A 15,527-nucleotide genomic window follows, 5' to 3' on the forward strand; every position below is an offset into this window, starting at 1 on the left:
CATCAGACCAGGGGATTACGGAGACTGAACAAGGGGAAGTCTCTGTCCTCCTGGCGCTCTCAACCTTAATATGTTAATAAAATCGGAGCGTACAATGATCCATTTTCCCAGACTCTAAACTTACTGCTTAACACGAAATTTAAAAATTATAGCCTATGAAGAGATAATCTTGCCAAAAGGTCATCGTTCGTTCTAATGTACGAACTTTACACGTGGGAGAGAAGAAACAATTTATAGCCAGTTTCTCAAAAGTACAAACCGTATTAACATCTAGTTGGAAGCTAGGCTGAGCCCAAGGCTGCCTCTGCTGGCCAACTCCGAGCATCTTTCCAGCAGATTCTAAACTCCCTACACCTGTATCAAACTTGCCATGCTCCCAAACACATCCCTTCACGAAAGCTGCAGGCTCGCTCCCAGGTAGGCAGCACGAGAATTCCCCAGCCTCATCTAGCTCCTGAATATCTGATTTCTAAAGGGGCCTTCTCCAACTGGCCCTAAATGACTGGCTATAAGAATCTGAGACGTCACTTTCACGTATCAACCAGCTAGCTCCGAAATACACCAAAATCCAGAGTGATTTGTACCTGCCGCTAGAATAACTCTTTGCGTGGCTGCACATTGGGAGAAAACAGGAAGAAGGCATCTGTCCATCAGGCCGAAAAAATACGGTGACATTTATCCACCTGAGTTGCAGAAAATTCGGCGGTGCTCCCACTCTCCATCCCCCAATAATCCTCACACCAATCCATCCTCCCCGCCCCTGCAAGCAGCGCGGGCCCCTCCGGGCCCAGGGGCTGGACGGGGAAGGGTCACGCTCTCCTTCGCCACCGCTCGGCCTCCCGAGCTCAAGAGGAGGCTGTCAGGTTAACAGAGGGGGGTGCTGCGCCCAGCGCCATTAGAACACCTCCGAGCGCCGCACCGAGCTCCGGCGGGAGGCAAGTTTCGCGGGTCCCGGCCCCGGCCCCCCGCCCCTCCCCAGCGGCAGCATCAACCGCGGGTGGCGGCCAGGGCTGGTCCCCGCCTAGCCACCTACCTACTACAGGGCGGGGGCGCCGGCTCCTCGGGTCCCGGAGAAGGGCGTCGGGAGCTCGCATTTCTGGGAGCGGTGGCCTCTGCCGCTGGGCGCGGGGGAGCGCATCCTCCGGGGTGGGTGGGAGGAGGGGTCGGGGGAGGACCGCGCGGTGACGCGGAGCCGGGGCAGGAGGGAGGAGCGCCCAGGCGCGCGCCCCGCGGGACCGGCGTCCCGTGCTAGTGGACGGACGCGGCGGCCGCCGCCGGGACTCCTCAGGCCTCTCCCCTTCGCCCGGCGCCTAGCCAACCCTGCGGGTACGCCCGCGGGTCAGGACATCGGCCGCGACAGGCTGCCGGGCCCGGCCGGAGGCGGGGAGCCGCGGGTGGCGCGACGCGGTGCAGACGCCCGCCTCTAGCTCCGCCCGGCCCGCGCCACGCTCGGCGCCCCTCCGCCGCGGCGGGGGCCGGGGAGCTCGGCGGTTCGGCTCGGCCGCATCCTCCCCGCCCCGGCGATCTCGGGGCTGGGAGGCTGGGGGCACCCGCGACGGCTGGCAGCCTCGGCGGCCCCGGCGCAGCCCCAGCCCCGGCCCGGCGGCTCCGCCCCAGAGAGCTGCGCGCGCGGCCTCCGCAGGCCGCGGTCCTTTGTGACGCCTCCCGGGAGCGAGCTCGAGGCGCTTCGCGCGGCCGGCCGGCCGGCCGGCGGCGGAGCCTAAGGAGGTCTTCTTACCTCGCCCCGGGCGGGTAATCCCCTACTGCTGACCGCCACTCTTAGAGTGAATACGGCTCTGAGAGCAGAGCTCGAGTTCGTGTCTCCCCGCGCTTTAAAGCCTTGAGGTTCCTTGTAGCTCGGGGACCGCTGGTCACAATAAATTCATCCTCTGTCCTTTCCGGCGTTGTGTTTCGCATACGGGCCCCCGTGTCCGCCCCCTCCCGCTCCCATCCTCCGCACAGCATCCAGGGTGCTGCCACGTTGCTATCATTGCAGCAGTGGGGACCGAGCAATTGAGCCCTCCAGGCTGACTCTTGGCACAGACCCGGGGGAGCCTGGGTTGGGAAGCTTGGCATCAGCTGCGGGCCGGTGCCTGTGAGCTTCCCATCCCCGCTGGGCAGCTGTTCCTTCTAAGGTCCCATGACAAGCACCGCAAGATGACTGGGAGGATTTGGCCTTGAAGTTGACCCTTACGTAAGGAAAAGACTTAATGGAGCCTGCAGCTGGTGCGATAACATTGGTGTGTCAGAGGCCTGACACACAGGCCCGAGAGATAGCGGCCTCCTCTGGCTTCTTGTTGCTGCTTATGCTGTAACAGCCTCTCCTGGAAGACAAGCGAAGCAGTTCACAGAGATGGTTTGGAATTTCAGTTGCAACTGGTCGCCTTATACTGTCTTGCAAAATATGGAATAATTACCCAATTCTGCACTGAGCATGTATAAAACTGGACCTCGGGTCTACACCTTTTTGGTTTGAATGTGAGGAATTGGAAATTTTCCTCTTTTTTTTTTTTTTCTTTCTTTAGGCATTATGTTATTTGTAAACGATTTCCAAAGGAAAACAAGGCTCCTGCAATTTAAAGAGCTGATTTCATTGAATCAGAAGAACGTGGTTTGGGACCTCCAGAGAAACGGAGAGGCTCTCACACTTCTTTGATGTTTTTGAAATCTAAGATTAATGTAAAAACTGGCAAAGACACGTTCCATAGCAGTACAAGCTGTGAGAAAATCGTGATAAAATTTTTGAGATGAATTCTTCTGGGTAAGGAGACATCCAGCGAGGTGTATGGGTCAGGAAACACAGGCCACGAGACTTGGTCACATCCAGAGACTCTGATTTGATCTACAGCCCTGTTATTATTCATGATATTTTGCCCCATATTCAGAACGACTTGACTAACATTTGTATATATGTGGTGAATAAGGGAAAGAATGAAGTCATCCAGTGAGGTTTGGCAGTTGCTTACTCTTAACAACATGTGTGAAGAGGTCTGCTTTAGATTGTAGTCTGTGCAGGAAATGTCCCTTGAGTGCAATTCTGGACTGTTTCCATCCTTCCACCAAGAGTCCCCTTTTGTTTTTCTCTCTATGGACCCCAGATTTTGTCGAGAAAAAAATTAAACAGTGATCTTTTTTATTAGAAACACATTTTAAAAGTACTAACCATCAATTATAAAATGTTTCTCAGCCTTTCAAAAACATTGCTTCCAATTTAAGGATTCTCTTTACTATCTTCATGAACTGCTCTAGAAGTACTATAGGCTATATCACATGCTTATTATAACATTTTATTACAGTGAATGTCTTGAACTATTGTTCATTCTTTTTCATTTACTTGATATTTGTTGATTTGCCTAAGCCTTGTCTTTACAGAGAAGTCCAAAGAAATAAACCATTTCCTTATGCTCTAGATCTGTGCTGTGTCATACAGTGCCCACTAGCCACATGTGCCCATTTAAATTTAAACTAAATTTAAAATGTAGTTTTTCATTCCACTAGCCACATTTCAAGTGCTAAAGAGCCACACGTGGCTAGAGACGACTCATTGGACAGCAGAGAATAGAAATTTCCATTATTTCAAAAAATCCTTTTGGACACCACTGCTCTAAGTAGAGAGTGAAATTTTAATTGAGATAAAAGATATAGTATATAAACTTATTTGGGAAATCTTAGTACGGTACAAATCAAACCTCAGTAGAATGTGTACTTCTTAACAGGGTAATCTCTAAGAGTTCAGACTCTGACTTCAGACTTCAACTCCATCACATGCTGACCTTAAGTAAATAATTTAACCTCTGTTGTTGTTAATCTGTAAAAGGCAGATGATACTAGTACTAAATATCAGGATTGATATAGGGCTTCCCTGGTGGCTCAGATGGTAAAGAATCCACCTGCAATGTGGAAGACTTGGGTTTGATCCCTGGGTTGGGAAGATCTGCTGCAGGAGGGCATGGCAACCCACTCCAGTGTTCTTGCCTGGATAATCCCCGTGGACAGAGGAGTCTGGCAGACTACAGCCCATGGAGTTACAAAGAGTTGGAAACGACTGAGCTTCTAAGCACAGCACAGCACACATAGGGATTAAGGGCTTCCCAGGTGGCTCAGTGGTAAAGAATCCATCTGTCAATGCAGGAGAAGCAGGTTCAATCCCTGGGTCAGGAAAACACCCTGCAGAAGGAAATGGCAATCCACTCCAGTATTCTTGCCTGGCAAATTCATGGACAAAAGAACCTGACGGGCTACATTCCACTGAGTCACAGGTTCAGTTCAGCCACTCAGTCGTGTCCGACTCTTTGCGACCCCAAGGACGGCAGCATGCCAGGCTTCCCTGTCCATCACCAACTCCCAGAGCCTACTCAAACTCATGTCCACTGCGTCAGTGATGCCATCCAACCATCCTCTGTCGCCCCTTCTCCTCCCGCCTTCAATCTTTCCCAGCATCAGGGTCTTTCCCAATGAGTCAGTTCTTCGCATCAGGTGGCCAAAGTATTGGAGTTTCAGCTTCAGCATCAGTCCTTCCAATGAATATTCAGGACTGATTTCCTTTAAGATTGACTGGTTGGATCTCCTCGCAGTCCAGAGTTGGACACAATTTAGCAACTAAACAACAACAAAAACAATAGGAATTACATGAGATAATCCATGAATGAGGTTTAGACTAAATTCTAGAACATGACTTCCATGAAAGGTATTTTTACAGCAATATACATTATTATAAGGACGTTTTTTTGTTGTTTTTTTAATTATACCCTTAGCACTCTTCACTGTACTTGGGTAATAGAACGTGCTTGGTAAACACTGAGTTGATGAGAAATTATAAGGCAACACTGATTTTATGTCTTTGAGGGCCTCTATTAAATATGAAAGCAGACTTTTCCATCTCTATTGCAAGGTAGAGGCCATTATAGAACAATTTAGGTAGAACTGTCATGTCGCTTTTCCTGGGGTAAAGAACCCTGTATGGTGAGACTTTGGGGCAGATAGAAGCTGAGATTTCTTCAGCCCTTAAAGAAGAAAAGAGAGTCACTTGCCCACCTCTTTTTTGCCCCTCAGGGTAGGAATGGGATAGTAGGAGGCAACTGGACCCCAGAGTTCAGGCATGAGGTGTTCTCCCAAGGGACTTTTCAGAGGAGTGAGTAGGAACTCCACAGCTAAGGGAACATCACCAAACAATAGCAACCATTACTGCAAATGTGTTCTGAATTTCTGAAATAGCTATCCAAGAATAGTTTAATGAAGTATGACCAGTGTGCCTGTTTCTAACCACAATACTAGTAACCGCTCATGAAACGGGAATTCCAGAAACATAGGCAAATACTGCTGCAGCACTTTGTCAAAATGAAAACCCCCGGGTAAGTAATGAGCTCATAACCACAAAAAGAACTGAAACTCCTTTGGGAGTATTCTCTGGAAAGGAGTTGAAGAGATTTTTTTACTAGGTAGTAAATTTAATCTACCAGCACTAAGACAGTTCATTCTTTAGTGGTTAAACCAATCCTGCTTTTTCTAGCACAAAGAGAAAAACTTACCTGCTTTCACACATCTGCCTTAGGCTCGCTGAGACACAGGAGTTCCATAGGAGGGAAATACTACCTCTGGGAGGTCTGTTGGAAAGTTAACTTGCCCCTAAAGATGCAGATTAGAATTCACTGTTTAACAGTGTTGAAGGCGGTGGCTCTTTTTCACAACTGGAGTCATTGGTCCAGAACATTATAGATAACCATCTTGAGTTTTGAGGAGGATGCAAACAGCTTCTTTTGTGGGTCGGCCTGGGTTCAGGGCTTCTCTCACCCTGTTATAAAGAGGAGGTAGAAATCGTGTCTAAAGAGGAGGGGGAAATTTTGTCATTTTAAAAGAGGAAGAGCCTGCCAGAGCTCATTGAGAAAGAAATACTGACATACATAGGAATGAATTGTCTGGGTGCCTGTTAGCAAGCAGAACTTATGGCTGATTATTTAGAATAAGCCCAAATAAAAGAAGTCATTATATTTTTCACTAATTTCTGAAAAACTTATTTAAATAACATAGTGCTAAGATAATTAGTTGAGATATAATTGAAAATTCTGAAATGAATCCCTAAACTCAAAGTGATGTTAAGTGGTAATTGGTGTTTGGACTTATTTGAGTCAAAGAAATTTACAGTGCGGTAAGCTAAAAGGGGGACTTCCCTGGTGGCTCAGATCTAAAGAATCTTCCTGCAATGCAGTAGACCTGGTTTCCATCCCTGGGTTGGGAAGATACCCTGGAGAATGGAATAGCCACCCACCCCAGTATTCTTGCCTGGAGAATTCCCTGGACAGAGGAGCCTTGCAGGCTATAATCCATGGGGTCATAAAGAGTCAGCCACGACTAAGCAAGTAATACTTTCACTTTTTTCAAGCTGAAAAGGGAGTTTTTCAAAGGAAATAATTAGAGATTCATAAAAAGTTTCAAAAAAATGTACAGGGAAGGCCCGGGTTTTCCCCTATTTATCCCCCAAAGATAACATCTTAGGTAACTACAGTACTATATGAAAACCAGAAAATGGCGCTGGTTTAGTCTTTAGAGCTCATTGCCTCTGTGTGTTTATGTATGTGTGTGTGATTTCTATGCAATTTTATCATCGGTACAGCTCCTTCTACTACCACCACAATAAGATATAGGACCAGTCTATCATTCCCACAAAGGTGTACCACACCTGCACTTTACTATCACCTCCATCTTCCTCCCCACCACATCTAATTCCTGTAAATCACTAATCTGTTCCCATCTATATACTTTCAAAAGTTCTATATAAATGGAATCTATAGTATATAACCTTTTATATTGTCTTTTTTTTCCATTCAGCATAATTCTCTTGAGATCAATCCAAGTTGTTACATATAGCAATCATTTTTCTTTTTTTAAATAAATATTTCACTGTGTGGGTGTTCACCCACTGAAGGATGTTTCATTTGTTTTCAGTTTCAGGTTATTATGAATAAAGCTGCTATAAACACTTGTGTGCAGATTTTATGTGAACCTAAGGTTTCACTTTTCTGGTATAAGTGCCTAAGGGTACAACTTGACTGGGTCATTATATTATGTGCATACTTAGTTTTCTGAGAAACTGCCAAGCTATTTTCCAAAGTGGTTGTACCATTTTACATTCCTATCAGCAAAATATGTGTGATAAATGGTGCACTGATGATCTGTTAAATGAACTTATTAAACTGAAGTACAGTCAAATGTTTCTTTTATCAATACTATCTGCTGCTCTCCTAACCGTAATTGCTTGTTTCCTTGAACCCTGACAGACTAAACTTCAAGATCAGGCATCCTGGGCCTAACACAGTAACTAACATATATTAGACCATCAGTAAATATTTGTTCAGCAAATCAACAAATTAATGAACAGAATAAGAATAGCTGAATCAGTTTGAAATCAAACTGAAAAATTGAGTTGTCCATAAATTATAACTAGGACTGAATTTGAGCTGGATACCATGATTTTTTTCCAATATATAACATTTTCCAGCTAGAAATTGGCACTCTATAAGGTAAGTCATTTGTGGGTCAATTAATCAATAAAAAATACATGCCAAATTACATCAGGCCAAGGTTATTTGCTGTAGTACTTTAATAGCAATAAGTTGAAAATAATCTAAATGGCCAATGATATAAAACTGCTTTGATAAAATATCTATACAATGGAATACAATACAGTTAATAAAATAATCAAAAAACTATGTAAAGAATGGACACCTTTCAAAATAAATTAATAAAAAGGTTACAGAAAAGTATGTAGAGGATGCCCATTCTTATGTAAAAATTTTAAACAAGGAAGTTTAAAAAGATATAAGCATTAAAGATGTTAATATTCCAAATCATTTACAAAGTATTGGGTGTGCCTGAACTACCTTATGTCAGAAAGCAAATAAATGCTAAAAAAATTTACAGGAACATGTTGAAAGAATACAGGAGAAAGTTTAAAGGGACTCATTGTGGCCATATTTGGGACAATTATTAAGTGAATAACGACAGCAGGAGATTATAACACATTGACTAAAAACACAAAAATAAAAAAGAATGTGAGTCCAAACTGTTATTTTAAAAATAAACAACAAAAAGACAGAGGAGAGAAAGCAAAGTTCTTGACACGAGAATGATAAAATAACACCGTTTTGCCATCACCACAGTAGTAACTGATTTCATGCAAGGATCATCAGTGGATGCTAAAGCCATTGGGTGAGATTTTGCAGGGGAAGAGAAATTTCATACATTTTCAAAGTATTACTTCCATGGCTGATGTTTGCTTTTTTTTTTTTTTAATATTTGTTAATTACAAGTGTCAAGGGTAACTTTACAATGGAGAAATATAGCACACACCTTCACCAAATGATCCAACTTACTGTGTTTGTTTCCTATTGGCACTGTGAAAAAATCACAAACTTCCTGGCTTACAACAACACAAATATATTATCTTATGGTTCTGGAGTCCGGAATTCTGACATGGGTCTCACTAGGCTAAAATCCAGGTGTTTGTTGGCAAAGTTGTTTCTTTCCGGAAGCTCTGCGGGAGAACCTTTCCCTTGCCTTCTTCAGCTTCTAGAGGCCCCTTGCATTCCTTAGCTCATGGGCCTCTTCCTCCATTTTCAAAGCCAATAAAGGCTGGTAGAGTCTTCTCAGGATCACATCACTGGAATTTAAAAGTCCTTCTGGACTTAAAAGGACCCCTGTGATGATTCTGGGCCCACCCAGGTAAAATCCAGGATAATCTTCTCTCGCCCTCTCTCACAAATTCCTTAATCACACCTGCAAAATTCCTACTGTCACATGAAGTAATATCTATGTGTTCTGGACCTTAGGACAGGGACATCTCCGTGGGGTTCATTATCCTGCCTACCACAATTACCATTAGAGATAATGCATCATCATTATTTGATTATGATGTAACATACTGAGAATAACATATCACTTAAGGTAGTTTCCTGACAAAAGAAATACTTGTCTAAACTGAAGGACTTTCCGAAGCAACTGGCCTCCACTATTCAGTGCTGTTAAAAAAAAAAAATTGGGGAATTGTTTCAGATTAAAGGAAGAAGACTACAGAAACAAGACAAATACAATGTATAATCCTTGAGTGGATCCTGGATAAAAACAAAAAAATATAACAGGGGTCACACAATTGGAAAATTTCACTATCAATGGTAGAAAAAATAATATTGTATAAAATTCAAATTCCCCAAGTGTGATAATTGTATTGCTTGTTCTTAGGTATCAAAGTAAAGTATCATGGTGTCTGCAACTACCCTCAAATGGTTCGAAAAAAGATCAACAGAAAGTAAACATGGCAAAATATTGCTCCTGCTGCTGCCAAGTCACTTCAGTCGTGTCCGACTCTGTGCAACCCCATCGATGGCAGCCCACCAGGCTCCCCCTTTCCTTAGATTCTCCAGGCAAGAACACGGTAGTGGGTTGCCATTTCCTTCTCCAATGCATGAAAGTGAAAAGTGAAAGTGAAGTCGCTCAGTCCTGCGGGACTCTTAGCGACCCCATGGACTGCAGCCTACCAGGCTCCTCCGTCCATGGGACTTTCCAGGCAAGAGTACTGGAGTGGGGTGCCATTGCCTTCTCCGGCAAAATATTGACAACTGTTGAATCTAGATTAGTACTATAAATTAGAATATAATGCAAGCTATAGGTATAATTTTAAATATTCCATCAGCTATATTAAAAACAAAAATAAAGAAATTAATATTAATAATTTAAGTTTTAATAATATTTTAATTCATATATTCAATTCGCATTTAAAATGTACTCAACTATTAATGAGTTTTTACATTTTTTTCCATACAAAGGCTTAAAAATCCAGTATTCATTCAACAACTATAGAACACCTCAACTCTTACTAGCCACATTTCAGCACACAAGTCACACAGTGGATGCTGGTACTACTAAATTAGCCCAAGATGGATGAAGGGTATATGTGTGTTCATTGCTCTATACTTGCAGTTTTCTGTAGGTTTGGAATATTTCAAGATAAAAAGTTTGAGGAAAAAGAAATAGATATTTCTAGGAAATAGAAAATAAAAACAATTTAAAATTGCACAGACGATTTCCAGGAGGATACAGAAGAAACTGTTAACAATGGTCAGCTCTGGACAGAAAACATGAAGAGTGATTACAAGATGAAAGAGGGATGACGTTTCTTGCTGTACTCTTTCCAACACTTTGTACAAGATTGGGACCAAACCTATTACAACTTAAAATTATTCTAAAAGTAATATCCGCTTTATCTTTTTATCCGAAGCCAGATACTTATCATGTAAGCTCTGAAAATCCCCAGTTGAGACGTAAGAACTCCACCTACAGCGCCCGATTTCCGAAAAATTCCTTGATACAGGAAAGGAGTGTGGGTCCCATCTAAAGCATAGCAATTACATTTAGAAATTTCTTCTGGTGATGTTTCCATCTTCATTTATTAAGTCACTTTAATCTTCCTGTTTGCGTATTATTAAATAATTTTTGAGAAATTTTATCAAGAATCTAAACTCCATTTCTGAATTGCTGAAAACAAGAAAAAAATCCTAAAGTCCACGGTGATGGACGAAGGCTGTAATTCACAGTGGCGCCGGATGTTGCGAGCAAGTTCATTACAAATTTATATCTGTTTTACTTAAGCCTCCTTCCATCTTGCAGCGGAGCGGGGTCCCTCGGGTTACATCAGTCCAACTGAACGGTCGGCACTTTCAAAGCTGAGTTACATGCTACTGCCTTCTGCTCCTATTTCATGGGGGATTCTGAACTGAGGCTGGGCTGAAAGGTTTCTTGATTCCCTTGGTAATTGCATCATTCCCTGGCCTTTTCTCAACATAATAAGAAGTGAAGCAACTGCCCAGATAACAGTGCACAGGCCCGGGGTCTTCACTGAGCAAGACACCCGCAGCCGTCCTCGCTTCGTTAATCTGACTCCCCAGAAAATAAAACAGTCGCGTCCTAAAAGGCCACGAAGCCCTTCATCGTCCACGTTGACACCGCGAGGTCGCGCGCAGGGTCGCACCGAGCTCTATACCGGGAAACGCTCTGCTCGCGGCAATCAAACGCTCGATTTCGTAAAAAGTTTAGTGGAATTTTAACAACTGCGTGAGAAGGAAAGACAGAAAGACATATACCGAAAGAGGTTAGATTTAGAAGTAGCAGCTAAATGACTGAGAAAATAAAAAAGCAAATACACGGTTCTGGGCAGTCCTTTTAACATTGTCCAGGTATAGATATTTACACGTCACGTAATTTGGATCCAATCCCAGGACGTCTTCGGCAGCGTGGCAGTCAGAACAGGATTCGATTTGGAGGCTCCAGCAGGTCCCCTTGGGTGCCGTCGCGGAGCTAGCCTGAGAGCGCCGAGGATTTCTCGGAGTTTGAGACTGAAATCCAAAACCGGAAAGAAGTAGGCAGGGTTTAGAGTCAACAATCTTACCCGCCATTGGTCCGGTTTACGTAGACACTTTTACAGAACCAAATAAGCCTGGTGAGAAAAGTTACTCAAGTTCCCTGGTGGTCTAGTGGTTAGGATTCGGCGCTCTCACCGCCGCGGCCCGGGTTCGATTCCCGGTCAGGGAAACAATTGTTTTCTTACTTGCAGTCCGAGTTATTGATTCCCCACCACCCCACAACCCATTATTGCTGTTCCGAATTACTGATTTCTCTCCCACTATCGTTGTTACCGATTTTTTTTTTCCATTATAAAAATTCAATTCGTTTCTTTTTTAATATTACTAAACCTAAGACTTAAAATACACCATACCTTTTAGCAGATAATTGCAATCAAACAACAAAGTTATCTCCAATTCTAAAATACTCTAAATACAACTTAAGCCACTTATAAAATAGGCATTTTCCAGCTTTGGAAGATAATTTGGATGTGTATACAAACATTAATTTATTGAGCCTTGTTCATATGGAGTTTCCTTTGGCCAAGAAGAGAAGGAAAATAATTTTAGGAGGGATTCTATCTATTATACTTCATACTAAGAGTCATGTTTCATATATTTGGATTATGTGTTTTGTAGATTGCATATAGTTGAATTGTTCTTATACTGTTCTCCTTTATGAATCTAAGATCTTTTTTGAGGTATGTTGTTGGTTAATTAACAAGTAATTGTTTTATATTTTCTCTTACCATTCTTCTACCTATGCAATAAAACATTATGGTTAATTATTTTACCTGTTGTATTTTAACTTTTCTCAAAGACATTCGCACAAATATGGCAAATTTCTTGCATCCAGTGTGTTAGTTCCCTGTAGATTTATCATATAGGCAAAGAAAGACTCTTGGAGGTTCCTCAAAAGAAAACATGGAAATGTTGGCATCAAAAAGAAGATAAAATGGTGCTATTAATATATAGACATTACACTTTTTTATCTAGAAATTTCAAAATCATTCTAACCTTTGCTATTTTTTAAGCTACTGTATTTTTTTTTTTTTTTTAACCATTTCATGTTAAGCCTGAAGTTTTACAGTAGCATAGAAACAAACTAAGGGCTTGATTACAGCTCCTATGGCTTTGTCTTACTTACCTTTAATCTGTGCTGAGACTAGTTTGGAAGAGGAAAATGTTTATTAATGGCCCAGGGGTTGGAAAAAGCAGAAGGGTTTAAGGAGTGTTTCATGAAGGATTTAAGACACAAATATATTTGTTATTATTGTTGCCATTAACAACCAAAAAAGGGCACCGTTTCTCAGCAGTTTGTTATGTGGTGTGGCTCAGTGGTAAAGAACCCAGCTTCCAATGCAGAAAACACAGTTTCCATCCCTGGGGCGGGAAGATTGCCTGGAGAAGGAAATGGCAACCCACTCCAGTATTCTTGCCTAGGAAATCTCATGGATAGAGGAGCCTGGCAGGCTAGAGTCCATGGGGTCGCAAAAGAGTGGGACAGGACTTAGTGACTAAACAACAACAAAGGTACTTCAAATAATTGAAGTACATGGTGAGGAAAGGGAGGAGGAAGTGGATATGAGAATGAAAATAGAACTGAAAACTGGTTCACCAAATAACCTAGAGGCCAGTAGGATCTGGAAAGCCTGAGAAAGGGAGCATTTAACCTTAGGAGGTCCAAAGCCTGGCATCTACACCAAGGGTGGCTGCACCAGGCTGGCTATAGCAGGGCACCTGGGCCAGGGAACAGTGCAGGTCCAGGTCAGGCAGGTTAGTGTAGCCACATTATGGAGGACCTGAAGACAAGCTACAGAGTCGCAAAGGGAATGCAAGAAGCCTAGGTATTTGATAGGACAGAAAAGCTTAAGAATAATAGGGAAGAAGCAGTAATGGCTCTGGAAGTTGTGTTCTGTGTGGTTAATAAAATTGGAGTGAAAAATAAATAAATAAATAAAATAAAATTGGAGTGGCCTGAAATGTGATTAGGAGGTTGAGATGGGGAAAAACAGACTCAGGAGAGAAGTAAGTTCAGTTTGATCCCAATAGAGGCAGCACAGCTAAATGGTGGTTGGAAAAACAGGATGGCACTTAGGAAGGTAAGGGATTTTGGAGCTATTAGCTTAGAAGTTTGAGAAGATATGGGCTCTCTTTCAAAATGAGAATCTATAAAAAGAAGACCAAGGAATGAACCAAGTGAAAATACATTATAGGAGAATGGGAAGAAGTAGAATAACTATGAAGGAAACAGCAAAGGAGCAGTAAGAGAGTTTATCGGCAGACCAGAGAAATTTAAGAAGGAAGTAGCTATGAAGAGAATAGGATATTGCAAAAAGGTTGGAAATGTCAAGGAGAATATCAAGGAAATTAAGCAAAGATGGGTGGTGAGACATGGCTGTTGGGTGCTGAATAGACCAATGGAAGCCAGACCACAGGCAGTAAGTCTATCTAGGCAGCCATAGCTTTAAATGGGGCTTTCCAGGTGACACTAGCGGTAAATAACCTGCCTGGCAATGCAGGAGACTAAGAGACACAAGTTCGATCCCTGGGTTGGGAAGATCCTTTGGAGAAGGGCGGGGCAATCCACTCCAGCACTCTTGCCTGGAGAATCCCATGGACGGAGGAGCCTGGTGGGCTACATGGGGCTACATGGGGTCGCAAAAAGTCGGACAGGACTGAAGCAACTAGCACACACATGCACCACATGCTGAAGGTCTGAACTAGTCTTAGAAACAGTAAACCTAGCAATAACTAGATGTCACAAAAGAGCAAATACGGAGAAGACAGTGGTCTTAGGAAAGCACAGTCTCAGGAGCCAGAGACTGAATTAATCTTGTCTGTCAATAGCAGCTGAGTTATCTCGCTTATTCCCTGGTGGCTCAGATGGTAAAGCGTCTGCCCGCAATGCAGGAGGCCAGGGTTTGATCCCCGGGTCGGGAAGGTCCCCTGGAGAAGGAAATGGTAACCCACTCCAGTATTCTTGCCTGGAAAATTCCATGGAAGGAGGAGGCTGGTAGGCTACAGTCCATGGGGTTGCAAAGAGTCGGACACAACTGAGCGACTTCATTTACTCACTCACTCTACCTTGGGAGAGTGACTCAGCTTCTCTGAGCCTCTGGATCTTTACCTGCACAATGGCAGTTGCTACTAGCTCCCATGCATGCTTCACAGAGGTACTGTCATCCATTCATTCATTGGTTTAGCAAGCACTTATGGAATTTTTACTTGGTGTCAGTCACTGTTCTAGGCACAGGTAAGAAAGGGCAATAAGACTGTCTAACACAGTTGAGTAGGAATCAAAGGAGAAAGTGACTAAGGTTTTGATTATGGCCTATTAACTTGGAAAGGGTGCTGATTCGGATCGAGGCACAGCAGGAAGTCCAGTTGCCTTTAGGTCTGGACTAAGGAGAGGCCATTCAAGTGAAGCTGTCCTGCATATAGGTTGACTTTTTTTTTTTTTTTTTTGACTAATGATAGATTCAGAGGAGACTCAGCTTTGAAGTGAGAACTGAACCCTCAAGAATGGACATGCACACCAAGAGACTGAATGCAGCAAAAAAGAAGAGCTGAGTTTGCAGGACTAGCTAGGGGAGAATAAAGGGGGAAAGTCTGAAGGAGCAGAGTCAGGATAAGTCAGGGTCAAGGAAGTCAAAGAAGAAAGACCCTGGAGATTGTAGGGTAGTCATTTATAGCAAGAACACATTTCTCTTGCTTGGTTTATTTTTTAATGGAGTTTTATTTTCTTTGATTATGGTTAGAATCATTTTAATTGCATTTTATCTATTTTATTTTTTGTGTTTTTCTACATGATATTGTGATTTAGACACAAAAATATCACATATCTACAATAGCCAGGATATGGAAGCAGCCTAGATGTTCATTGACAGATGAATGGATAAAGAAGATGTAGTACTTATATACAATAGAATATTACTCAGCCATAAAAAGAACAAATTTTGAGTCAGTTGTAGTGAGGGGGATGAACCTGAAGCCTCCTATACAGAGTGAAGTAAGTCAGAAAGAGTAAAACAAGTATCGGATATTGACACATATATATGGACCTTGACAAATGATACTGATGAACCTAGTGAAGAACAGACGTGTGGACACAGCAGGGGAAGGTGAGGGTGATGA

General features: G+C 42.9%; 1 protein-coding gene, 1 long non-coding RNA gene and 1 other non-coding gene across 6 annotated transcripts in view; 2 read left to right on the forward strand and 1 right to left on the reverse strand.

The window, feature by feature from the left end:
• The window catches only part of NCOA7 (nuclear receptor coactivator 7), a 159,485-nt gene extending 157,590 nt beyond the window's left edge, over positions 1 to 1,895 (reverse strand). For 2 of the 4 annotated variants that reach the window (XM_061131671.1, XM_061131668.1), the window contains exon 1: positions 1,034 to 1,160. The gene's annotated coding sequence lies outside the window, so the exon portion shown is untranslated. Of the gene's footprint in view, positions 1 to 1,033; positions 1,161 to 1,738 lie in introns of those variants that run through there. The other 2 variants (XM_061131670.1, XM_061131669.1) reach the window with 2 other exon arrangements.
• Positions 1 to 15,527, forward strand: part of LOC133048092 (uncharacterized) — a 178,455-nt gene that overhangs the window by 5,877 nt on the left and 157,051 nt on the right. The window lies entirely within an intron of this gene.
• TRNAE-CUC (transfer RNA glutamic acid (anticodon CUC)) lies at positions 11,509 to 11,580 on the forward strand. Its single transcript has one exon. It is a non-coding gene; the product is annotated as a tRNA-Glu (tRNA).

This window comes from Dama dama, chromosome 28, assembly GCF_033118175.1.
Source record: "Dama dama isolate Ldn47 chromosome 28, ASM3311817v1, whole genome shotgun sequence".
In the NCBI taxonomy this organism is placed as follows: domain Eukaryota; kingdom Metazoa; phylum Chordata; class Mammalia; order Artiodactyla; family Cervidae; genus Dama; species Dama dama.